Source organism: Bufo bufo, chromosome 7 (assembly GCF_905171765.1).
Source record: "Bufo bufo chromosome 7, aBufBuf1.1, whole genome shotgun sequence".
In the NCBI taxonomy this organism is placed as follows: Eukaryota; Metazoa; Chordata; class Amphibia; order Anura; family Bufonidae; genus Bufo; species Bufo bufo.
This window is the reverse complement of record NC_053395.1, coordinates 10,685,926-10,711,574: the sequence shown is the minus strand read 5'-3', so window position 1 is coordinate 10,711,574 and position 25,649 is coordinate 10,685,926. Positions and strand designations below refer to the sequence as shown.

Genomic DNA, 25,649 nt, shown 5'->3' with positions numbered 1-25,649 from the left:
AATAGTGAGTGCAGCTCTGGAGTATAATACAGGATGTAACTCAGGATCAGTCCAGGATGAGTAATGTATGTACACAGTGACTCCACCAGCAGAATAGTGAGTGCAGCTCTGGAGTATAATAGAGGATGTAACTCAGGATCAGTACAGGATAAGTAATGTATGTACACAGTGACTGCACCAGCAGAATAGTGAGTGCAGCTCTGGAGTATAATACAGGATGTAACTCAGGATCAGTGCAGGATAAGTAATGTATGTACACAGTGACTCCACCAGCAGAATAGTGAGTGCAGCTCTGGAGTATAATACAGGATGTAACTCAGGATCAGTACAGGATAAGTAATGTATGTACACAGTGACTGCACCAGCAGAATAGTGAGTGCAGCTCTGGAGTATAATACAGGATGTAACTCAGGATCAGTACAGGATAAGTAATGTATGTACACAGTGACTGCACCAGCAGAATAGTGAGTGCAGCTCTGGAGTATAATACAGGATGTAGCTCAGGATCAGTACAGGATAAGTAATGTATGTACACAGTGACTGTACCAGCAGAATAGTGAGTGCAGCTCTGGAGTATAATACAGGATGTAACTCAGGATCAGTACAGGATAAGTAATGTATGTACACAGTGACTCCACCAGCAGAATAGTGAGTGCAGCTCTTGAGTATAATACAGGATGCAACTCAGGATCAGTACAGGATAAGGAATGTATGTACACAGTGACTGCACCAGCAGAATAGTGAGTTCAGCTCTTGAGTATAATACAGGATGTAACTCAGGATCAGTACAGGATAAGTAATGTATGTACACAGTGACTGCACCAGCAGAATAGTGAGTGCAGCTCTGGAGTATAATACAGGATGTAACTCAGGATCAGTACAGAATAAGTAATGTATGTACACAGTGACTGCACCAGCAGAATAGTGAGTGCAGCTCTGGAGTATAATACAGGATGTAACTCAGGATCAGTACAGGATAAGTAATGTATGTACACAGTGACTGCACCAGCAGAATAGTGAGTGCAGCTCTGGAGTATAATACAGGATGTAACTCAGGATCAGTCCAGGATGAGTAATGTATGTACACAGTGACTCCACCAGCAGAATAGTGAGTGCAGCTCTGGAGTATAATAGAGGATGTAACTCAGGATCAGTACAGGATAAGTAATGTATGTACACAGTGACTGCACCAGCAGAATAGTGAGTGCAGCTCTGGAGTATAATACAGGATGTAACTCAGGATCAGTGCAGGATAAGTAATGTATGTACACAGTGACTCCACCAGCAGAATAGTGAGTGCAGCTCTGGAGTATAATACAGGATGTAACTCAGGATCAGTACAGGATAAGTAATGTATGTACACAGTGACTGCACCAGCAGAATAGTGAGTGCAGCTCTGGAGTATAATACAGGATGTAACTCAGGATCAGTACAGGATAAGTAATGTATGTACACAGTGACTGCACCAGCAGAATAGTGAGTGCAGCTCTGGAGTATAATACAGGATGTAGCTCAGGATCAGTACAGGATAAGTAATGTATGTACACAGTGACTCCACCAGCAGAATAGTGAGTGCAGCTCTTGAGTATAATACAGGATGCAACTCAGGATCAGTACAGGATAAGTAATGTATGTACACAGTGACTGCACCAGCAGAATAGTGAGTGCAGCTCTGGAGTATAATACAGGATGTAGCTCAGGATCAGTACAGGATAAGTAATGTATGTACACAGTGACTGTACCAGCAGAATAGTGAGTGCAGCTCTGGAGTATAATACAGGATGTAACTCAGGATCAGTACAGGATAAGTAATGTATGTACACAGTGACTCCACCAGCAGAATAGTGAGTGCAGCTCTTGAGTATAATACAGGATGCAACTCAGGATCAGTACAGGATAAGGAATGTATGTACACAGTGACTGCACCAGCAGAATAGTGAGTTCAGCTCTTGAGTATAATACAGGATGTAACTCAGGATCAGTACAGGATAAGTAATGTATGTACACAGTGACTGCACCAGCAGAATAGTGAGTGCAGCTCTGGAGTATAATACAGTATGTAACTCAGGATCAGTACAGGATAAGTAATGTATGTACACAGTGACTGCACCAGCAGAATAGTGAGTGCAGCTCTGGAGTATAATACAGGATGTAACTCAGGATCAGTCCAGGATGAGTAATGTATGTACACAGTGACTCCACCAGCAGAATAGTGAGTGCAGCTCTGGAGTATAATAGAGGATGTAACTCAGGATCAGTACAGGATAAGTAATGTATGTACACAGTGACTGCACCAGCAGAATAGTGAGTGCAGCTCTGGAGTATAATACAGGATGTAACTCAGGATCAGTGCAGGATAAGTAATGTATGTACACAGTGACTCCACCAGCAGAATAGTGAGTGCAGCTCTGGAGTATAATACAGGATGTAACTCAGGATCAGTACAGGATAAGTAATGTATGTACACAGTGACTGCACCAGCAGAATAGTGAGTGCAGCTCTGGAGTATAATACAGGATGTAACTCAGGATCAGTACAGGATAAGTAATGTATGTACACAGTGACTGCACCAGCAGAATAGTGAGTGCAGCTCTGGAGTATAATACAGGATGTAGCTCAGGATCAGTACAGGATAAGTAATGTATGTACACAGTGACTCCACCAGCAGAATAGTGAGTGCAGCTCTTGAGTATAATACAGGATGCAACTCAGGATCAGTACAGGATAAGTAATGTATGTACACAGTGACTGCACCAGCAGAATAGTGAGTGCAGCTCTGGGGTATAATACAGGATGTAACTACATGATTTTCCTAGTCTATGACGTAAAGTCATGGTTTTATTAAAGACACGGAGGCTCATATTGCTATCTCTTCCTTTACTGTCCACCAATAGCAGCAAAGACATTTACATAAAGAACAATGTAACCATGGTAACAACCGTCCCACCCCAGACAGCCCCTATAACAGGCCGCTCCTCCTCTGGATCTTCCTCTTTTTTTATAAACCTGACACTACGACTGGTAAATGAACTGGAACCACAAACTGGAACTTAGAACCTGGAAGCGAACATCTCAGCTCCACCCGAACATCACAACCGAAGCCAACCTGGCTAAAACTTCTGAAGAGAAAACAGAAGGATGTAGTGTCCTGTATTCAGTAGAACATCAGTCTGAAAAAAGAAAACAGACAATATGGCCAGTGTAAATATCAGGTAGAAACCAGACATCATCTGTCAGACCTTAACCTGAAAACAATTCTAATAAACAATCCATGTAAGCATAAACCACATTAATAGTAAAACAAAATAATACAAAACCCTCAGAAAATCTAAAAGGGATGGGAAAAAGAATCCAGGGTGGGCAATACTCGCCTCCATGTCTTTAATAAAACCATGACTTTACGTCATAGACTAGGAAAATCATGTAGTTTTACATCAAGACACGGAGGCTCCTATTGCAAGTTCAAAGCTGGTCAATTATGGAAGAAAACGGATGAGGAGGAGGACGAAAATAATACTCCCTGAACGTTGTGACCCTCGACCAGTCAGCTAAACGTAAGATGTCCTCCAAACGCGCACCTGAAATCGCTAAAGAGGTGGCAGCGGCACCTCTCGCCGAATGTGCAGTGAAGATGGAAGTATCCACTCCAGCCAGGGACATAACCCACTTCATCCAGTGAGCCAAAGTCGGGCTGGAGACTGGGCCAAAGGGATGGCGAATGGAAAGAAAAAGTTGAGGAATCGAAGAAGAGCGATGAGCCCTCGTCCGGGATTCATATTCCCGTAAACAGGCCACCGGGCAAAGAGCCGGCGAAGACGGAAAACTGGGATACGATACTTTCCTGATGTTAGTCTTGGTGCGTCTGGAAATGTTGAAGGAGACGCCTTCAGGAGTAAAGGACCTGGCGTCGTGATCAAGAGCCCAAACGTCAGACACCCTTTTACAAGAAATGAGACAAAACAGCACCAACAACTTAGCCGATAACTGTCTCAAGGAGAGATCCGGATTGCTGGGCCAGGAAGCGAAGAAGGACAATACCAAGGAAATATCCCAAGTGGTAGAAAAATGAGGCCGAGGAGGGCGAGCCAGGCGAGAACCACGTAACAAGCGACACACCAAAGGATGCTGTCCCGCAGGGATACCCTCAAAACCCTGATGAGTGGATGAAATAGCAGACCTGAATAGGTTAATAGTTCTATAAACTTTCCCCGCCTCAAATAAGGAGGTAAGGAACTTGTTGTGCCTTTTCATAGGTAAATACATTCATATCCAATTCATTATTGTCAAGATGGATGTTCATTACCTTTAAGAGCCATGCTCGACTATAGTTGCAATTTTGTATGTCTTGAGTAAGCCAAAGTAAGGTCGCACAAAGGTTTCTGCTTTTTAGTGTTATTCTTCTCATGAATGTACCAGTCTGAGAAGAATCCTCCTTGTCTACTTTTAAATTTATGACGGGAGATAAATATAAGCTCTATGCAGCTGGTGATAATTACCTATACAATTAGGCATTTATTAATGAAGCAAAATATATAATATTCATGTATTCATTTAATGAGCCTTAGTTAGTCCTTAGCATAAGACAATCAGTAGGACATATATACACTGCTCAAAAAAATAAAGGGAACACAAAAATAACACATCCTAGATCTGAATTAATTAAATATTCTTCTGAAATACTTTGTTCTTTACATAGTTGAATGTGCTGACAACAAAATCACACAAAAATTAAAAAAATGGAAATCAAATTTTTCAACCCATGGAGGTCTGGATTTGGAGTCACACTCAAAATTAAAGTGGAAAAACACACTACAGGCTGATCCCACTTTGATGTAATGTCCTTAAAACAAGTCAAAATGAGGCTCAGTAGTGTGTGTGGCCTCCACGTGCCTGTATGACCTCCCTACAACGCCTGTGCATGCTCCTGATGAGGTGGCGGACGGTCTCCTGAGGGATCTCCTCCCAGACCTGGACTAAAGCATCTGCCAACTCCTGGACAGTCTGTGGTGCAATGTGACTTTGGTGGATAGAGCGAGACATGATGTCCCAGATGTGCTCAATTGGATTCAGGTCTGAGGAACGGGCGGGCCAGTCCATAGCATCAATGCCTTCGTCTTGCAGGAACTGCTGACACACTCCAGCCACATGAGGTCTAGCATTGTCTTGCATTAGGAGGAACCCAGGGCCAACCGCACCAGCATATGGTTTCACAAGGGGTCTGAGGATCTCATCTCGGTACCTAATGACAGTCAGGCTACCTCTGGCGAGCACATGGAGGGCTGTGTGGCCCTCCAAAGAAATGCCACCCCACACCATTACTGACCCAATGCCAAACCGGTCATGCTGGAGGATGTTGCAGGCAGCAGAACGCTCTCCACGGCGTCTCAAGACTCTGTCACGTCTGTCACATGTGCTCAGTGTGAACCTGCTTTCATCTGTGAAGAGCACAGGGCGCCAGTGGCGAATTTGCCAATCTTGGTGTTTTCTGGCAAATGGCAAACGTCCTGCACGGTGTTGGGCTGTAAGCACAACCCCCACCTGTGGATGTCGGGCCCTCATTTCACCCTCATGGAGTCTGTTTCTGACCGTTTGAGCAGACACATGCACATTTTTGGTCTGCTGGAGGTCATTTTGCAGGGCTCTGGCAGTGCTCCTCCTGTTCCTCCTTGCACAAAGGCGGAGGTAGCGGTCCTGCTGCTGGGTTGTTGCCCTCCTACGGCCTCCTCCACGTCTCCTGATGTACTGGCCTGTCTCCTGGTAGCACCTCCATGCTCTGGACACTAAGCTGACAGACACAGCAAGCCTTCTTGCCACAGCTCGCATTGATGTGCCATCCTGGATAAGCTGCACTACCTGAGCCACTTGTGTGGGTTGTAGACTCCGTCTCATGCTACCACTAGAGTGAAAGCACCGCCAGCATTCAAAAGTGACCAAAACATCAGCCAGGAAGCATAGGAACTGAGAAGTGGTCTGTGGTCACCACCTGCAGAACCACTCCTTTATTGGGGGTGTCTTGCTAATTGCCTATAATTTCCACCTGTTGTCTATCCCATTTGCACAACAGCATGTAAAATTGATTGTCACTCAGTGTTGCTTCCTAAGTGGACAGTTTGATTTCACAGAAGTGTAATTGACTTGGAGTTACATTGTGTTGTTTAAGTGTTCCCTTTATTTTTTTGAGCAGTGTATATATATTTGGTTATATTATATTGTTATATGTTACGAAGACAACATGTATCCAGTATATTGTATATATTTCTCATTAGGAGAATATCTGTCTCTAAAAGAGTGTCTGTGAAGATGTGTGTTTTGTAACAATTATTCACATCTTTGGTATGACAGGAGGTACTGATATCTCTGTGAGAAAACAAGGCCATTCATACTATTATGAGTCCATAAATCAACAGTGTGAGAAACATTCAGAGAGACGCCTAGAGGTCTGTCTCTAATTGCTACAAGTGTCAGAATTAATCCCTATGGCTTTGAATTAAAGCTTTTAAGGTCAAATGTATATTCAGACTTACATAAGTTAACCCTTTATACTATGATGCAAATAGCTTATACAGCAGTGCCACCTAAGTATGAGTAGGTGACATTACAACAGTAGCAAAAGTGCATTCTGGGTAAGGTTATGATGTCACATTTTTTATCAATGGTCACGCCCATCCGACAATGATTGGAAAGTTCCAAACTAGGAAGGTGTGTCTAACTGATAAGTTTGTGATCATAAACCATACACAGAAGGTAGAAGGAAAGGAGAAAAGAGGGAAAGAGAAGAACAGAATTTGAGCTCTCTAGAGGGGTCTATCAAGATGAAAGCCATAGTGAGATGTGCTATGATGGACCACCCAGCTTTCCTAGGAGCAGAAGTGAGATTCCTACTAGGACTTGGTAAGAGACACAGAGAATGATATTTAATTTTATTAAGAGTAATTTGATAGTGTGGGTGAAATTATACCATCTAGATTGGCGAATAAATAAATAAATTAATTGATCATCTCCATATTGAGATGTAGTCTTAGGATATTGTGAGGCTTCATTCTACCTGCAGAAGAATGAAGACTCATAATCTAGCAAAGCATTAAATAATTGCTTATATATATATATGTTGATAGAACATTCTTCGCCAAGCTAAGTGATGGATTCCCACAGGAAAGACTTGTTTCAAGTCCTTCCCATTTAAGATATGGTCTAGCAAGATCCTAGATCCCTGTTATTTGTCTTAATATTCTTACCAAAGTTATATAAGTGAAAATAGTCCAAGATGGGGCGGAAGGATACAGTTGTCTCTTCTAAGTTATATCCTTGAATGGATTTTCCCATCTTGAAGTCATGTGATGTGTAGTTGGTTAGGGGGGGGGCAGAATGTATTTAGCATTCTATAATGATGTCTAGGATTAGACATACCCATCCTGATATCATGAGGTTTTCTCTGAACAGAAGTAATGTATATAACTTATGTTCCTAATTTGATATCCTAACCTAATAATAGCTTTGTTATAATGTGACAAGTTATTTCCACTCACATGTATTGTTAAGCTTGTAATGCTTTCTATTAATGCTATATTTATTCATTTGTATGTATCATTGTGTTTATTTACTTATACAGTATATGTTTATAACCTTGTAACCAATAAATCTGCATATTTTTATAATACCTGTGTATTATTGTATAATGCAGAACTACATTTTATCATTAACGTCATCTCACGTCAAAAATAACTTATTTATCTGAGGAAATAGTCGGACTCAGATGTGAATTGTATCAATTAGGTTGTCTACAATTCACCAGGTCATGATTTTAAGAATTTATGACAAATTTTATAAATGTAATTTTTTTATGGTTAATTATTTTTATGACCATAATTAATAATTCTTAATTGAATTATTACACCCTGACAAACTGTAAGAGGTGACTCACAGGCACCGAAATGGGATCCAGGTCCCGTTCCAAGCACCAGCTAGCCCAAGATCCCCAGGCTGCCCAATAAGATTTTCTGGTGCCGGGAGCCCATGTGTTGTCCAGGAGGCATCTAGTTGCATCCGAAATGCCTTCGACCTCTCCGGGAATCCTGAGATCCGGCATGCTAGCAGCTGTAGGGATCCCTCGAGCAGGAGCGGATGTCGTAGCCCCCGAGGGTCGTCAAGCAGATCTACTTGATTCGGAAGAAGAAGGGGCACATCTATGATGAGCTCCAGCAGAGCCGGGAACCAACTCTGAGTCCCCCAAAACGGGACCACCACGACCAAGTCGGCCCTCTGGCGACGAGCCTGCAGCAGCATCCTCGGGATCATTGCGAAAGGTGGAAAAGCGTACAGAAGAGAAACGAACCAGTCCTGAAGAAAGGCATCCTCCGCCTCCGGATCCAGACGCCAGCTGAAGAAGCGAGGAAGCTGTGTGTTGAGTCTCGAGGCGAAAAGGTCTATGGTAAAAAGACCCCAGACATCTGATATCACCAAGAAAACTTCCGGAGCCAGCCTCCAATCGCTGCCGTCCATAAAGCAGCGGGAACTCCAATCCGCTCGAGTGTTGTGGAGGCCGGGAAGGTATTCCGCCTGAACCATGATATCCTTGGAAAGGCATTAGCACCAAAAGTCCTTCGCGAGACGCGCTAGAGTCGCCGAGTGGGTCCCTCCCAAACGTTGACGTACCGTACGGCTGAAACATTGTCCATACGTAACCTGATGCACGCATGGGCCATCCCATTGGTGAAGCTCCGAATAGCAAAGGAACCGGCCAGAAGTTCCAAGGCATTGATCTGGAGGCGCGTTTCATCCTCCGTCCAACGGCCGCCCGTGGAGATACCATCGCAGTGGGCCCCCCAGCCCTGGAGGCTCGCATCTGATTCCACCGTGAATTCCGGTTGAAGACCGAAAATCGCCTTGCCATTCCACGCCTCCAGGTTGTTGATCCACCAGTGGAGTTCCTCTCGAGCTTCCGAATCCAGGGTCACTGTATCAGCAAACGCTGCACCAGAACGAAGGTGTGCGATCTTCAGCAGCTGAAGGGCGCGGTAATGCAGCGGAGCCGGGAACACAGCTTGGATCGAAGAGGCTAGCAGGCCAATGATGCGGGATAGATGACGTAGCGACAACTGGGGGATGGACAGAGCGTGCCGAAGCTCCTTGCGGATAGAGTGCAACTTTGTCATAGGGAGGCTGAGCGATTCCGTGATCAAGTCCACGGTGAATCCCAGAAACTCTATCCTCTGTAGCGGGGTAAGGCAAGATTTCTCCAGGTTGAGGAGAAATCCGAGGCGTGAGAGGAGATCCGATGTCCTGCGCAGGTGTACTAGCAAGGTTGACCTGGATTGGTGCATGATAAGAATGTCGTCCAGGTATACGATCAGACGTACGCCTCGACTGCGAAGCCAGGACATGGCCGGACGCATCAGCTTGGTGAAACACCAAGGCACTGATGACAGGCCGAAAGGGAGGCAGGTGAAGCGCCAAATCTCCCCTCTCCATAGGAAACTGAGCAGGTCTCTGGACTGTGTGGAAATCGTAACCGTCAGGTAAGCATCCTTGAGGTCCAATTTCAACATCCAGTCCCCCGGAAGTAGCAAATCTCTGAGGAGGTGAATCCCCTCCATCTTGAAGTGGCGATAGCCCGCAGATTTATAACCGGGCGCATCTGACCATCTTTCTTCTGTACAAGAAAGATATTGCTGAGGACTCCCCTGGGGGATGGAGAAGCCTTCTCTATCGCTCGTTTGCGGAAAAGGGACATGAGTTCCAGATCTACAAGAGTGCAATCGGGCCTTGACAGCACAAAAGGAGCGGGGGGAAGGGAGGAGGCTTGGTGAGTCTACGAGCTTGATGTGGAAACCCCTGACTGTGGTCAAGACCCAAGGGTCTGACGTGATGGCTAACCAGGCATGGAAAAAATGACGGAGTCTGCCCCCGATGCAATGGTCCGAAAAATCCCCCACTGGGGGAGGACTTACCGAAAGGTCTCCTGGAATTGGAATTTCCTCAGAAGGACCTGGAGCGCCACTGGCCACCTCTGGCTGGGAAGAAGGGCGACGAGTTCCTCTGTTCCTGGAAGGGAGGTCTCTGTATGAAGGAGCCTCAGCCCGCGCTACAAGCCTGAAAAGTGGATCGGCCGGACAGGCGGCCCCTGCTACTGCCGGCCCTGGTGGAGACCCTCCCCTGAAATACTCTACGCATAGAGGATTGGGCCTTGTCTAAGGCCGTAAACGCCCCCACAAAGCGACTCAGGTCCTTAATAAAGGAATCACCGAATAAAAGGCCCTGGCATCTTTACCTGCCTCGGTAAGGGCAAGGTTGCCCAACTTGGGGTCGATTTTGAACAGAATGGCCTTACGCCGTTCTATGGCCAGGGACGTATTGGCATTCCCTGCGATACATATCGCTCTCTGTACCCAGCCTCGCAGTACCTCTGGATCTATCGGAGAGCCATCTGCTCTGGCCACCTCGGCCATCTCAAACAGTTTGGTCAAAGGGCTGAATACATCCAGGAGCTTGTCCTGGCAGCTCTGCAAAGCGGAATCCAACCCTTTACGGGGGTTCCAGCCAGTCTTAGGAATTGTGTCATTTTCGGATCGACAACCGGAGTGTCGCAAACTTTGTTGGGGACCAGGGGCCTGGGGCACTCAGCTCTAAGCTTGTTGCGTGCCTCCTTACTGAGGGGATGACAAACCCAGCGTTCAAGGTATTTAACTACATGATCCGCCGGAAGCCACTCCGCCGATCTCGGGTGGTGGAGGGCATCTGGGTCGAGTTCGCCTGAAGGGTCCACCAGGGAAGTGGCCAAATTGGTAGCGGATGATGAGGAGTCCTTGACTAAAGAAGTCGAAGGCGTGGGGCCAATGGGGTCTGCTACCTGATCAGGGGTATCCTCCTCAGAGTGGAAACTAGCTTCCGCAAAAGCCTCCTCATCTGAACCCCTTCGGAGTCAGAGTCACTGCAAGGTTGTGCTCTAGCACATTTCCACATACGCGCCCGTTCTGCCTGGCGTGGCAAGGCTCTTTTGCGTGATCCCAGCACGCTTTCATGGGTGGCAGTACGCACACCAGTCACAGTCTCCTGTGAAACAGGAGGATCTAAGTTGGTAGGCTGCGGATTAATCAATGGGGCCGTCTGCAGGACCTCTCTAGGAGGGTGGGCAGTCAAGGCCTGTGAGATGCTCTGGGAAAAAAGGAGGACATTGAGCCCATTGCTGCCATAATTGCATTAGAAACTGAACGCTACAGTGCCAGCGTATGAGCATCCTCACCCTCAACCCTAGCATCATTAGGGGAGGATGGGTGGCTAGTATGGGTGGGTGGCTGGTCTGAATTAGACATGCTGGCAGGTAATGCGGCAAAGGGCTATAGGGAGCAACCTAAGAAAATCCCCAGAAGAACGAGGACAGACACCTACAAAGCCCAATCTAAGGGTAGGGGGGAAGGCAGGTAAGAGTTAATCACCCCAGAGACGAAGGAGCAAGACCGGGAGACCAGGCGTCTGTGGGGAATGAAGATGGCCGCCGAAATCCCGCGAGAATAGGCGAAGATATGAATACAAAATGGCCGCCAAGGTCTCGCGAGATCTCGCGACCGCCGGCGAAGTAAGGTATGGATCGCGGACGGCTCCGAGCGCCCAGAAAAATGGGCTGAAGGACCAGGGGGTAACAAAACAAATCGAGTGCTAAAGAGACCAGACAAAACACACAGTGGGGCAAAGCGGCGGCCGCGGCAGGGAGTGGGGTGGGTGGGAAAAGCTAAGGGTGAATATGCCCATAATAAAGATAATAAAGATGGGACAGGACCCCCCCGAACCAGGTGAAAAGGGGTAACCTAAGGGAAAAACCCCCACATAAACAGTAATAGTGGAATATCTAAATATCTAAATATATAATTAGATAATCCAACAGAAACAGAATAGTGCAGCACTGATCTGGTGGCAGCAGCAAAGAAAGAGGAAGATCCAGAGGAGGAGCTGTCTGTTATAGGGGCTGTCTGGGGAGGGACGGTTGTTACCATGGTTACATTGTTCTTTATGTAAATTTCTTTGCTGCTATTGGTGGACAGTAAAGGAAGAGATAGCAATAGGAGCCTCTGTATCTTGATATAAAACTCAGGATCAGTACAGGATAAGTAATGTATATACACAGTGACTGCACCAGCAGAACAGTGAGTGCAGCTCTGGAGTATAATACAGGATGTAACTCAGGATCAGTACAGGATAAGCAATGTATGTACACAGTGACTGCACCAGCAGAATAGTGAGTGCAGCTCTGGAGTATAATACAGGATGTAACTCAGGATCAGTACAGGATAAGTAATGTATATACACAGTGACTGCACCAGCAGAACAGTGAGTGCAGCTCTGGAGTATAATACAGGATGTAACTCAGGATCAGTACAGGATAAGTAATGTATGTACACAGTGACTGCACCAGCAGAATAGTGAGTGCAGCTCTGGAGTATAATACAGGATGTAACTCAGGATCAATACAGGATACGTAATGTATGTACACAGTGACTGCACCAGCAGAATAGTGAGTGCAGCTCTGGAGTATAATACAGGATATAACTCAGGATCAGTACAGGATAAGTAATGTATGTATACAGTGACTGCACCAGCAGAATAGTGAGTGCAGCTCTGGAGTATAGTACAGGATGTAACTCAGGATCAGTACAGGATAAGTAATGTATGTACACAGTGACTCCACCAGCAGAATAGTGAGTGCAGCTCTGGAGTATAATACAGGATGTAACTCAGGGTCAGTACAGGATAAGTAATGTATGTACACAGTGACTGCACCAGCAGAATAGTGAGTGCAGCTCTGGAGTATAATACAGGATGTAACTCAGGATCAGTACAGAATAAGTAATGTATGTACACAGTGACTGCAGCAGCAGAATAGTGAGTGCAGCTCTGGAGTATAATACAGGATGTAACTCAGGATCAGTACAGGATAAGTAATGTATGTACACAGTGACTCCACCAGCAGAATAGCAAGTGCAGCTCTGGAGTATAATACAGGATGTAACTCAGGATCAGTTCTGGATAAGTAATGTATGTACACAGTGACTGCACCAGCAGAAGAGTGAGTGCAGCTCTGGAGTATAATACAGGATGTAACTCAGGACTCTTCTCATTGGCTGCAAATGGAGAAGAGAACTTCAGAGAGATTGGAGAGGTAGAAGCATTAATTAAAGGATCATTAGTTGTGGAAGTCGAGATCTGTGGACGCAGTCGGAGATACGGTGTCGTCAGCCATGGGTCGGTTTCCAGGACCGTCGATATGGTTCTTGTATCCATCATTTGGACTCTTCTTTGCAATGGACACAACTTGGACTGACCCCCCAGTGGAAACCAATGCTGTGTATGACGGATGAATACCGGCCACTCACATAACGGTGCCGTTATACAGGGGGAAATCATTGAAGCTGTTGCCGGAGGGTTGACCGATAGTCTCCCTCGGTTTGTGATGAAGATCAGCTCGTTCACGTAGGAGGCCACCTTCCCAAACACTTGTACAATGTTCTCCCCCCGATGGAGTAAGATCTCGTGGAGCGTTCCTGATGGGTTCCCATAATAAGGTCCCCAGGTGACACCATACTGGAACTGGACCCTGCAGAAGACAAGAACATAAGAAGAGACACTGCAGGGAAGAGGCTGAGAAGAGACAATCTGCAGGGAGGAGGCTGAGAAGAGACAATCTTCAGGGAAGAGGCTGAGAAGAGACATTGCAGGGAAGAGGCTGAGAAGAGACAATCTGCAGGGAAGAGGCTGAGAAGAGACATTTCAGTGAAGAGGGTGAGAAGAGAAACTCTGCAGGGAAGAGACTGAGAAGAGACACTCTGCAGGTAAGAGACTGAGAAGAGACACTCTGCAGGGAAGAGACTGAGAAGTGACTGCATGGAAGAGGCTGAGAAGAGACACTGCAGGGAAGAGGATGAGAAGAGACAATCTGCAGGGAAGAGGTTAAGAAGAGACACTCTGCAGGGAAGAGGCTGAGAAGAGACACTCTGCAGGGAAGAGACTGAGAAGAGACACTGCGGGGAAGAGGCTGAGAAGAGACTGCAGGGAAGAGGCTGAGAAGAGACAATCTGCAGAGAAGAGACTGAGAAGAGACACTGCAGGGAAGAGGCTGAGAAGAGACACTCTGCAGGGAAGAGGCTGAGAAGATCTGAGATTGTGAAATAGCTATTTCTGCATAATGTATGTACTTAAACTGTCATTTGGCATTCCAGGCACTAGAGGCCACTGTTTTGCAGCTACAGTCAGCACACTCTGAGATTTGAATATGCAAAACAGATGATGACTCATGCTGATGACTCATGCTGCTGCCTATGAGTGAACCAGGAAGTGTTGATCTGGCATGGTGGTGGAAGGATTGTGCTGTGAGGGACTGAATCCGATTCCACCATGGCTTGCAGATGTCTGGCAGTTAATGGACACTCAGAAGAAGGAGAGTAGCTGTTATACCCTGACTGAATCCAGCTCTTCTGAAAGAGAGGTTGTCCCAGGAAGACCAGTTCAGTGTGTGGACAGAAGGCCTCATCATCAAGCAAGGCCGCACGGTTGCTAAGAGGTTGGTGGCCATCCCTGGTAGGCTGCATCCTTGGGCCCAGAACGGACACAGGTCGGTACACCTGGTTACTGATTATTACATTGTGTGGCGCCTGAAGATACAGAGACTAGCCTAGGCCTAGCATTAGTTAGTTAGGATTAGATCGTTTTGCTAGGCTGTACTGTACTGGACTGCAGCACAGTTATTGACTTGCAGGCTCTGCTGCGTTTGCCATCGGCTAGGGGTGTCCTCTGTAGCGGCACAGCACGACTTGCAGACTCTGCTGTGTCCGCCATCGGCTAGGCCTGTCCAGTGGGCAGGGACGTTGACTGTGGGTCCGGGGATATAGCATTTTCTATGCATGTTTGTATTGTTCTTATGTTATTACTCGTTGTCTAAGTAAAGTTTCTGTTCTTGCATAGTAAGCTGGTGTCAGTGTCGCTTTCCTTGTCTGTGACTTCGCTGTATTCTGGGGAGCCCACCCCAGTACACAGCTTACAAAGAGACACTATGCAGGGAAGAGACACTGCAGGAAAGCGGCTGAGAAGAGATACTCTGCAGGGAAGAGGCTGAGAAGAGACACTCTGCAGGGAAGAGGCTGAGAAGAGACACTCTGCAGGGAAGAGGCTGAGAAGAGACACTCTGCAGGGAAGAGGCTGAGAAGAAACACTCTGCAGGGAAGAGGCTGGAAAGAGACACTCTGCAGGGAAGAGGCTGAGAAGAGACACTCTGCAGGAATGACGTTATTCAGGTTCGAAGTCAAAGTGGTCAAACTTGAGTTGTCCGGCCCTGGACCTACGCTCCTGAATATTATAAAGCACACTCACCCTTGTGCGATCCAGACACTGCTCTCTATATAGTTAATGCTCTCCAGGCCCACCTGGGAGCACTCAGACCGCACTGGAGTCCACAGGCCCGGCTGGGAGCACTCAGACCGCACTGGAGTCCACAGGCCCGGCTGGGAGCACTCAGACCGCACTGGAGTCCACAGGCCCGGCTGTGAGCACTCAGACCGCACTGGAGGCCACAGGCCCGGCTGTGAGCACTCAGACCGCACTGGAGGCCACAGGCCCGGCTGCGAGCACTCAGACCGCACTGGAGGCCACAGGCCCGGCTGGGAGCACTCAGACCGCACTGGAGGCCACAGGCCCGGTTGCGAGCACTCAGACCGCACTGGAGTCCACAGGCCCGGCTGTGAGCACTCAGACCGCACTGGAGTCCACAGGCCCGGCTGGGAGCACTCAGACTGCACTGGAGTCCACAGGCCCGGCTGCGAGCACTCAGACAGCACTGGAGTCCACAGGCCTGGCTGCGAGCACTCAGACCGCACTGGAGTCCACAGGCCCGGCTGTGAGCACTCAGACCGCACTGGAGGCCACAGGCCCGGCTGCGAGCACTCAGACCGCACTGGAGGCCACAGGCCCGGCTGGGAGCACTCAGACCGCACTGGAGGCTGCAGGACCTGACACTCCCTGTGATGTCACTTGATCACTCTGGGAGCGACAGGTCCCGCTGCCTCCATCGCAGGGTGAGTGTTCCCCGCCGTGCCTGTGGTGACCGGAGTACATATAGATATATACAGTATGTAATTTTTTTTATATAGTGTACTCGTCTGAGCGACCATTAAAGCAAGTCCATTGATTTCAGTGTGGTCCGTCTGGTCGTAAAAACAGCCACATTTTTTTTGGGACAAACTGTATTCAGAGGCCGTAGCCTGCTGTGTGCTGGTAAGATGGGAGGAAGAGAAGACATGAGGGGTCTCACCCTATGATGTGACTCGGGTTCTCCCGCACTCGCAGGCCTGTGATTGGTCCTTTTAGCTGCTCCGAGGAGAAGGAAAATGCGGTGCCCCCTCCTGCGCCGTGCTCCCCCACGAAGGAAGACATACGGGACTGCACTACAGGATGAGAGGAGAGAATTAAAGGAGAACCCCTGCCAGGCGGAGGCCTCAGCATGACCAGACATTATACAGGGAGTGCAGAATTATTAGGCAAGTTGTATTTTTGAGGATTAATTTTATTATTGAACAACAACCATGTTCTCAATGAACCCAAAAAACTCATTAATATCAAAGCTGAATATTTTTGGAAGTAGTTTTTAGTTTGTTTTTAGTTTTAGCTATTTTAGGGGGATATCTGTGTGTGCAGGTGACTATTACTGTGCATAATTATTAGGCAACTTAACAAAAAACAAATATATACCCATTTCAATTATTTATTTTTACCAGTGAAACCAATATAACATCTCAACATTCACAAATATACATTTCTGACATTCAAAAACAAAACAAAAACAAATCAGTGACCAATATAGCCACCTTTCTTTGCAAGGACACTCAAAAGCCTGCCATCCATGGATTCTGTCAGTGTTTTGATCTGTTCACCATCAACATTGCGTGCAGCAGCAGCCACAGCCTCCCAGACACTGTTCAGAGAGGTGTACTGTTTTCCCTCCTTGTAAATCTCACATTTGATGATGGACCACAGGTATTCAATGGGGTTCAGATCAGGTGAACAAGGAGGCCATGTCATTAGATTTTCTTCATTTATACCCTTTCTTGCCAGCCACGCTGTGGAGTACTTAGATGCGTGTGATGGAGCATTGTCCTGCATGAAAATCATGTTTTTCTTGAAGGATGCAGACTTCTTCCTGTACCACTGCTTGAAGAAGGTGTCTTCCAGAAACTGGCAGTAGGACTGGGAGTTGAGCTTGACTCCATCCTCAACCCGAAAAGGCCCCACAAGCTCATCTTTGATGATACCAGCCCAAACCAGTACTCCACTTCCACCTTGCTGGCGTCTGAGTCGGACTGGAGCTCTCTGCCCTTTACCAATCCAGCCACGGGCCCATCCATCTGGCCCATCAAGACTCACTCTCATTTCATCAGTCCATAAAACCTTAGAAAAATCAGTCTTGAGATATTTCTTGGCCCAGTCTTGACGTTTCAGCTTGTGTGTCTTGTTCAGTGGTGGTCGTCTTTCAGCCTTTCTTACCTTGGCCATGTCTCTGAGTATTGCACACCTTGTGCTTTTGGGCACTCCAGTGATGTTGCAGCTCTGAAATATGGCCAAACTGGTGGCAAGTGGCATCTTGGCAGCTGCACGCTTGACTTTTCTTAGTTCATGGGCAATTATTTTGCGCCTTGGTTTTTCCACACGCTTCATGCGACCCTGTTGACTATTTTGAATGAAACGCTTGATTGTTCGATGATCGCGCTTCAGAAGCTTTGCAATTTTAAGAGTGCTGCATCCCTCTGCAAGATATCTCACTATTTTTGACTTTTCTGAGCCTGTCAAGTCCTTCTTTTGACCCATTTTGCCAAAGGAAAGGAAGTTGCCTAATAATTATGCACACCTAATACAGGGTGTTGATGTCATTAGACCACACCCCTTCTCATTACAGAGATGCACATCACCTAATATGCTTAATTGGTAGTAGGCTTTCGAGCCTATACAGCTTGGAGTAAGACAACATGCATAAAGAGGATGATGTGGTCGAAATACTCATTTGCCTAATAATTCTGCACGCAGTGTATAGGGAGATTATAGTCTGTGCAGATTATAAACATAGATGAGACGTGTAATGACTGCCACTCACCACTAGAGGCCACTGAGGAGCCCAGGAGCAGGCACAGGCACAGCAGAGTCAGCATTGTGCAGGGAGGTGAGCGCAGTGCAGAGCTGGAGGTGTCACCGGTCCTGAGCTAGAAGCGGGGAGACGACAATATATTATTATTATACACTGAGAGTACCCCCATTATTATACAGGTAATGACCCTCCAATGAGAGTACCCCCATTATTATACAGGTAATGACCCTCCACTGAGAGTACCCCCATTATTATACAGGTAATGACCCTCCACTGAGAGTACCCCCATTATTATACAGGTAATGACCCTCCACTGAGAGTACCCCAATCATTATACTGGTAATGACCCTCCACTGAGAGTACCCCCAATATTATACAGGTAATGACCCTCCACTGAGAGTACCCCCCATTATTATACAGGTAATGACCTTCCACTGAGAGTACCCCCATTATTATACAGGTAATGATCCTCCACTGAGAGTACCCCCATTATTATACTGGTAATGATCCTCCACTGAGAGTACCCCCATTATTATACTGGTAATGACCCTTCACTGAGAGTACCCCCATTATTATACAGGTAATGACCCTCCAATGAGAGAACCCCCATTATTATACAGGTAATGACCCTCCACTGAGAGTACCCCCATTATTATACAGGTAATGACCCTCCACTGAGAGTACCCCCATTATTATACAGGTAATGACCCTCCACTGAGAGTACCCCCATCATTATACTGGTAATGACCCTCCACTGAGAGTACCCCCATTATTATACAGGTAATGACCCTCCACTGAGAGTACCCCCCATTATTATACAGGTAATGACCTTCCACTGAGAGTACCCCCATTATTATACAGGTAATGATCCTCCACTGAGAGTACCCCCATTATTATACTGGTAATGATCCTCCACTGAGAGTACCCCCATTATTATACTGGTAATGACCCTCCACTGAGAATACCCCCATTATTATACTGGTAATGATCCTCCACTGATAGTACTCCCATTATTATACTGGTAATGACCCTCCACTGAGAGTACCCCCATTATTATACTGGTAATGACCCTCCACTGAGAGTACCCCGAATATTATACTGGTAATGACCCTCCACTGAGAGTACCCCCATTATTATACTGGTAATGACCCTCCACTGAGAGTACCCCCATTATTATACTGGTAATGACCCTCCACTGATAGTACCCCCATTAGTATACTGGTAATGACCCTCCACTGAGAGTACCCCCATTAGTATACTGGAATGAGGGACCATGTCTTTGATGCAGGAAGACCAGATAAGTGCTGTTTTCTCCCTTTGTCATCCTGGTCGGCTCCTGATCTCCTATATCAGCCATTTTTGGCAGTTGACTGGTTAAAAATAAAATTGGATCGCAGAAGGTGCTGCCAGAACTGGAATCCAGGGCACATCAGGAGCGATGTGGAGGGTGGAAGGTCTTCTTTATTTGTCAGTAGTCTACGCGTTTCCGGGGCTGAATCGCCCTCTTCATCAGGACTATATACAAATTCAAACATTTAACAGGCAGCGGTTTTGGTGCGCAGCCAATGTTATTATCTGTTATGCCTGTTGATCGCTCTTGAAGCGCCACAGAGGACCGCGGCCGGGAACCACCGCACGCTGGTCGGGAGACTGAATAACCAGCCAGGCCTTCTACAGGTGTTGGGTCTCTCCACAACACTATTATCCTACCCAGTGACCGCCCCGCACATGTGGCGCTGCTGTCTCCTTGTCGTGCAGTCACAGAGTCACCCAGGCTTCTTGGAGAGGCACAGACCCTGCTCTCCCCTCCTCTCGGCCTGTACCATAATGTGGGCTCTGCTCTACGGCAGCCGGCGAGGGACAAAGCGCAGACATTAGCCAGATTTGGAGAGAAAGTCATGTTTTGACTAATGTGTAATGTCTGACTGCAGAGTTATTGTACAGGGAGGGGGGGGTGATTATCCCTATGGGGCTTTTATTCTCTGGATGAGGCGCACGCCGGCGATCACCGTCCCATCATATATATCGCAGCAGGATAACGGATTCTTCATCAAACTTATTAACATCTTTCTGTAAGTTTGGCCGGAATCCAGCCATGTATAAAGGACCGGACCCCTGAGACCCTTCCTCTGCCCAATTATATTATTATTTGTGCACTCTAAGGCACTGCTGTATAGTCACTGTATGGTGGTATCGGTTATGCCCGCACTCTATGGCACTGTTATATTGGCATTAATATTGGTATTCTATCGCGCTGTAGGCACTTTATTGTGGCATTATTTCTGCATTGTTATTTTTCTTTTTAGGGTGGTATTTCAGAATGGGGTGGCAGTGTTATTTAGGCAGTATTTGGCGGTGTTAGTTAGGTAATCTTTTTCTGGCAAAAGGTAAAAATCCAAACTGCAATACCGCAGTATAAATGAACATTGTGCATGTATTGTGTGTGGATGAGAAATCTACTGTGTATCCATCCCATATGGACATAAACATTAATAAGGAAGGCGCACTACTGTGGATGCAAACAAACAAGTCTGACTAAACCCTCAAACTGGTGTTAAAATTAAGAATTTAGCCAATATATCCTTATACAGTACAGACCAAAAGTTTGGACACACCTTCTTATTCAAAGAGTTTTCTTTATTTTCATGACTATGAAGGCTTCAAAACTATGAATTAACACATGTGGAATTATATACATAACAAACAAGTGTGAAACAACTGAAAATATGTCATATTCTAGGTTCTTCAAAGTAGCCACCTTTTGCTTTGATTACTGCTTTGCACACTCTTGGCATTCTCTTGATGAGCTTCAAGAGGTAGTCCCCTGAAATGGTCTTCCAACAGTCTTGAAGGAGTTCCCAGAGATGCTTAGCACTTGTTGGCCCTTTTGCCTTCACTCTGCGGTCCATCTCACCCCAAACCATCTCGATTGGGTTCAGGTCCGGTGACTGTGGAGGCCAGGTCATCTGGCGCAGCACCCCATCACTCTCCTTCGTGGTCAAATAGCCCTTACTTTCAAAGTTTTCCCAATTTTTCGGCTGACTGACTGACCTTCATTTCTTAAAGTAATGATGGCCACTCGTTTTTCTTTACTTAGCTGCTTTTTTCTTGCCATAATACAAATTCTAACAGTCTATTCAGTAGGACTATCAGCTGTGTATCCACCTGACTTCTCCTCAACGCCACTGATGGTCCCAACCCGATTTATAAGGCAAGATATCCCACTTATTAAACCTGACAGGGCACACCTGTGAAGTGAAGACCATTTCAGGGGACTACCTCTTGAAGCTCATGAAGAGAATGCCAAGAGTGTGCAAAGCAGTAATCAAAGCAAAAGGTGGCTACTTTGAAGAACCTAGAATATGACATATTTTCAGTTGTTTCACACTTGTTTGTTATGTATATAATTCCACATGTGTTAATTCATAGTTTTGATGCCTTCATAGTCATGAAAATAAAGAAAACTCTTTGAATAAGAAGGTGTGTCCAAACTTTTGGTCTGTACTGTATATCTGAGCCTATGCACCGCGCCAAGGTATCTCAAATAGCTCGGGATCTAACGCTAACCTTCCTGTGCCGTATGGGCAATACCAGTGGGCGAATTAGAGGAGCGTAAGGTCCGACTCACAGCAAGCTCCCAGTTACCTCCAGCATGCAGCCATGCTTGCAATGGGAGGAGGCTGTGACTCCCACCCAAGACTGACTGACCAGGCCTCACAGGTGCACCTAAATGTTGCATGTGGATGAAAATCAGGCACATTTAAATATGGAGTTTATATACCTCCAAACATATCTATATACAAGCTACAAAAAATGGTGTGGTGTCAAAAGGCAGGAAGTGCTCAACCCCATATGCAGTGGTGCATCTATACCTAGGGGAGCAGATCCTGCACTTGTGGCCCGTTGCTAATGGCGATCCCCAGCCAAAATGCATACAGTGGAGGATGCCCGCAGCGGACCACAAGTACCACAAAAAGACATCCTACACGAGATAGAAAAATGTGTGGATGTAAATAGCTATATAAAATAAACATTAATAAGAAGGCGCACTACTGTGGATGCAAACAAACAAGTCTGGGCCTTATCAGTCAGTCTTAGGTGGGACTCACAGCCTCCTCCCATTGCAAGCATGGCTGCATGCTGGAGGTAACTGGGAGTTTGCTGTGAGTCGGACCTTACTCTCCTGTAATTCGCCCACTGGCTCCTGGTATTGCCCATACGGCACAAGTAGGTTAGCGTTAGGTCCCGAGCTACTTGAGATACCTTGGCGCGGGGCTCAGTCTCAGATATGTCCTTCATATAAGGATATATTGGCTAAATTCTCAATTTTAACACCAGTTTGAGGGTTTAGTCAGACTTGTTTGTTTGCATCCACAGTAGTGTGCCTTCCTTATTAATGTTTATTTCATATAGCTATTTACATCCACACATTTTTCTATCTCGTGTAGGATGTCTTTTTGTGGTACTTGTGGTCCGCTGCGGGCATCCTCCACTGTATGCATTTGTGCTGGGAATCGCCATTAGCAACGGGCCACAAGTGCAGGATCTGCTCCCCTAGGTATAGATGCACAACTGCATTTGGGGTTGAGGACCTCCTGCCTTTTGACACCACGCCATTTATTGTAGTTACCATATGGACATGCCCTAATAGTTTAGTGAACTGAAGTTTGTATTTGCTTAAGGTGTTTATATTTACTCCTAGGTCTGTATATTCTTGGGGGTCCGGTCTGGGGTCTGGTTTTATTTGTATGGGTATAGGGGCTAGGGATTTATCTCGAAACAAGGGGACTAAGATGTCTCAGCAGCATGCTTTACTGTCATCAGCAGAGGCCATCAAGGTGGGATGGGATAGATGGAGAAGAAAAGAGTCTGCAATCACTGAAGATCTCACTTGGGAGTCTCTGGTTTTATCTCTTCTGACATATCTGTAAATACTTGTGTAGTGTCCCACTACGTAATGGTGGGCACTACTAAGGGTTATGTTGCTTCCACCTCCTGTGGGAGAATGGTGTTTTGTATTGCATTGTAATGCCATGTTAATTCCTGTGTGCCAGGCCTGTTAGGGGTGTAGTTTCTCCTCCCAAGCTGTAGAGGGAGCTAGGGAACCCCCTAGTATATATAGTTAGGCCCAGACAGGAAGGAGTTAGTGCAGTATATTCCAGGAGGTTAGTTAGTACAGTCTAGCCTGCCTGAGGTTGCTGAGCAAAAGAAGCTCAGAAGTTGCACCAGGGGAAGAGTTTGCCTCCTGAGAAACTAAGTTCCCATAAAAGTACAGATCAGAGCCAAGTTGATTCCAGCCAAACACAGAGAGCTGAAGGGCAGAAGGATATATTTGCAGCAAGGAGACATATACCAGAGGAAGTTTTCCCTACCTAAGGATAAAGCCAGCTATAGGGCATACGGGCCTTGGAGAAATACAGACAGGATCCTGAGGAAAAGTGCAGCCTGATCTGTAAGTGTTTAACCCTCTGAGTATCTTGCAAGAACATTGCCTGCCATTTGATATCAAGCCTGCCTGTCACAACCCTTTTACATGTGGAACTGACTAAAGACTGTAAATAGTTAAACTGTTCAGTAAAAGAAAGTTTTGGTTCACTGCAATGTGTGTTCCTCAATTATTACTACAAGAAATCGGTGTGCCACCGTTACCGGCACTGGCGTCACAAACTTTAAGGGATCTTGCCACAGGCACATTAAACCTGCAACACCCAGGGCACCTCACCTACCACCTGGCCTGGTCCCTATACACAGAGAGTGCCCCAGAGGATCCATGTGCGTAGCCTCTCCATCACTGCTGTACGCCTGCCCAGGGTACATAAAAACTGTGAGTACCAAGAGCAACCCTCGGTTTGCCTATTAACCGTGACCTCACTTTCGCTCACCCTGCAGGGCTGCGTACTGCACTTGCATTGCACAAAAAGTCTCTTTACCCCAGTACTAATTGATATCTAGGTGTTACCATTCTTCTTCTCATCAAGAAGACTTGTCTCTACATAGCGCTGCTGTCAACAATGATTGGAAACTGTCAGTATGTAGGGACATAAGCATTTGACAAAAGGAATGGCAATAACCTCTTGTTAACTGTAGACACGGTGGTAGTGAGGAGCCCAAGTTTTGGAAGAGCCCAACCCTATGATATATTTTTCAATGACAGTTAAGGATCCACCAATCACAAAAGAGGATGGCCACAGCTCAACCTCCTCCCCCTCCCTGCACAATGTCCAGTGACAGGTCACAGTTCTCTCCCTCCCCCTCTCTCTGCAATATGTAAATTACATGGGGTCTGTCACTTCCGAAATAGGTTTTAAAGTAAGCATCCCGCCTGCTGGATAGGAGCCCTGAAACATAACCATTGCCTTTCTTGTGAAAATCCATTCTTCTAATCCTGAGAAATTCTATTTTTTATTTTTTATCAAGGTTTGCGGTGTGCGAGGCAGCGATATAAGAACAGTTCTCTTCTCTACTATGGAACCAACATATTCCACATGAAATAATATAAAAAGATCAGCATCGATCATTACCACCAGTGTAGAGAAGTAGATGAACCCCTAATGTCCTGCACACACGGCCTCCTAATCTTTAGGTTCTGTTAGGTTTCTTATACTAAAGCTTTCCAACTGTAGATGGTGACGTTTCTTTACATTATCTCAATATACAATAATCTCTTCCCGTGCTCCAGGGTGGAGGACCTTCCCTGATCCGGGGCAAAGTCTACAAAAATGACACAAGTGATGATTTTTGAGATGCTTAAGTTTATTGAGCAAATATTGAGAAAATTCGAAAAAACAAAGAATTAAAAGCTGCAGCGTCACAGACACGAGGGGGGAATGATAAGAGCTTGGTTGAGATGAGCCGATCCATTCTGAAGTTCAACAAATATTCAAAACGTTCTCATTCTACCGAACCCCAATTTGGAGTCATTTGATTCAGGAGAATTAAGGCAAGAGAGAGAAAGGGCATTCTAAGCACTTTCTGAATACATTCGACCTGAATTGAAGTTTTGGAAATTCATTAATCTCTGGTGTAAGATATTAGATATTATTTCTACCAGGAATCCAGATTGACGTGTAGGAGCAATATATTCACTTTCTTCTGTATCTTGGCTTTATTCTAGATTTGCCAGTTATTAAATGGAAACTTTATGTTGTGATGTTCTGCACAGTAATCCAAGTCTTTAGGGGTCACGTACCAGTATGACCAGTGCTGGACTGGAAACCATGGTCCACTAAAGGTAAGAATCCCAGGGGCTCATGTCATTCAGCTCCTCTACAGAACATTGAATGTTCTCTTAAGTGGAGAAGCCTTTATAATAAGAGGAATATCGGAAGAGAGAAGCATTTATAATAAGAGGAATATCGGAGGGGAGAAGCATTTATAATAAGAGGAATATCGGAGGAGAGAAGCATTTATAGTAACTGGAATATCGGAGGAGAGAAGCATTTATAGTAACTGGAATATCAGAGGGAGAAGCATTTATAATAAGAGGAATTTCGGAGGAGAGAAGCATTTATAATAAGAGGAATTCTGAACTCAA

General features: G+C 46.1%; 1 pseudogene; it reads right to left on the bottom strand.

Annotated features, from left to right (window-relative positions):
- Positions 1-13,271: 13,271 nt before the first annotated feature.
- LOC121008003 lies at positions 13,272-18,240 on the bottom strand (annotated as a pseudogene).
- Between the last annotated feature and the right edge of the window lie 7,409 nt (positions 18,241-25,649).